This window comes from Geospiza fortis, unplaced genomic scaffold (genome assembly GCF_000277835.1).
Source record: "Geospiza fortis unplaced genomic scaffold, GeoFor_1.0 scaffold635, whole genome shotgun sequence".
Lineage (NCBI taxonomy): Eukaryota > Metazoa > Chordata > Aves > Passeriformes > Thraupidae > Geospiza > Geospiza fortis.
In genome coordinates this window covers 197264-199411 of record NW_005054610.1, presented here as the reverse complement: position 1 = coordinate 199411, position 2148 = coordinate 197264, and positions in this window count along the sequence as shown.

Below are 2148 nucleotides of genomic sequence, written 5' to 3'. Positions count from 1 at the left end.
CCGGCCGCCGGAGCACGGGGGGGAAGCGGCTCTGGGAGCGCATCCCGGGATCCGCGCACCGGGAGCGAGCTCCGGGCTCTGGGAGCGCATCCCGGGATCCGCGCACCTGCAGCAGCCAGGAGCGAGCTCTGGGCTCCCGCAGCGCATCCCGGGATCCGCGCACCCGGAGCGAGCTCCGGGCTTTGAGAGCCCACCCCGGGATCCGCTCACATGCAGCGGCCAGGAGCGAGCTCCGGGCTTTGGGAGCGCATCCCGGGATCCGCGCACATGCAGCGAGCTCCGGGCTTTGGGAGCGCACCCCGGGATCCGCGCACTGGGAGCGAACTCTGTGCTTTGGGAGCGCATCCCGGGATCCGCGCACCTGCAGCGGCCAGGAGCGAGCTCCGGGCTCCCTCTGCCGGGCAGGTGACGCCGCTGCAGCGCCTCCCCAAATCCCCAACAATCCCCGGCCTGCGGAGAAAGGGGAACAGCTCCCGAGGAGCGAGGCACGGAGGGGATGCTAAAGGGGATCCTAAAGGGGACCCTACAGGGGATCCTCCTACAGGGAATCCTATATGGGATCCTACAGGGGATCTACACGGGACCCCACAAGAGCTCCTACAGGTGACCCTACAGGGAATCCTACAGGGAATCCTACAGGGGCCCTAAATGAGATTCTACAGGGGATCCTACTACAGGGGACCCTACAGGGAATCCACACGGGATCCTACAGGAGTCCTACAGGGAATCTGCACTGGTTCCTACATGGGACCCTACATGGGATCTTACAGGGGATCCTACATGGGACCCTACAGGGCATCCTACATGGGATCGTACAGGGCATCCTACATGGGATCGTACAGGGAATCCTACAGGAGATCATACAGGGAATCCTACCTGGGACCCTGCTGCCCAGAGCAGCTGTGGCTGCCCCATCCCTGGCCGGGCTGGACGGGGCTTGGAGCACCCTGGGATGGTGGGACCTGTCCCTGCCCGCTGCTTTAGGGTCTCTTCACCCCTGAACCATTCCCTGGTTCTGTGATCCAAAAGGGCATTTCTGACCCACCAGGAGCTCCCATCCAGCTGGGAATGACTCCTGGGATCCAGCCTGGCTGTTCCATGGCTCCCAGACCCGCTGGAATCACTCTGGGAAGGTGGAACAGCTCCCTAGGTGAGGAACCCTGCATCTCATCCCACCTGGACCAGCCTTGGCTCTGTCGCCTTCCCTCCCTGGGCTCGGGTCACAGCAGTCTCTGGCTGTGCTGAAACATCCCCAGATCCTTTCTGACTCCACTTTTTTATCCTCTAAGGGCCAAGTCCTCCAGGAACACACCCAAAACATTTTTATTGGGGGAAAATCCCTTTTCCCATCTGGAAGCTCAGCTCACAGCCCCTCTGCTCCCCAGGAAACAGCTGCAGGTGGGAGCACTCCTGGTTTCCTTCCAGCTCTCCCCAGTGGGTTTAGGGAGGCGCCCTCAGTCTGGGAGCAGCCAGGCCTTGTCCCAGTCCTTCCCAGAGCCTGGAGAAACCCAGCACCAGCTGAGTCCTGCTCAGCCCCAGAGGGGAGCCAACCCCCCCACGTGTGCCATGGGGTGAAATGTGTGGGAAGGGAGCTGGAAATGTCCTGGCACGGGGAACTGATGGCCCGGGGCTCCCACTGCAGCTCCAAACCCAGTTTAATCCACCCATCCCAGTTCTCCCACAGCTGCTCCCCCACTTCCAGCCAACACCTGGCATGACTCCAGTGGGACAGGAGGAGGGAGGTGGGCGCTCCAGGCCCTCTCCTGGCCTGGCACAGCTGTTTGCAGGGATGGAAGTGGCTCTCCCCAGCCACTGGGAAAAGGAGCTCCCTCACTTTGGGGAAAAGACGGGGTGGGATTTCCCTTTCCTGCACCGTCCTGGCCCAAACCGTGCCTCAGTTTCCTGGCTTTTTTCACCTGCAGCCTCGGGGAGGATAGGATGTGGGGGGAGAGGGAAATTTTGTTTTCTTAATGAAATGCTCCGGGACAGAGCAGGGAATTCTGCTGGCAGGGAAGGGCTCGGCGGGGATTTGTCCCTCTCCTTGTCCCCAGGCTCGAGGGGATCACCAGCCCGACCCCGGGTGCCCAAACCCCTCCGGGAGCCCCAGATCCACGGGCTGGCAGCAAACAAATCCCTGCATTGTGTCCG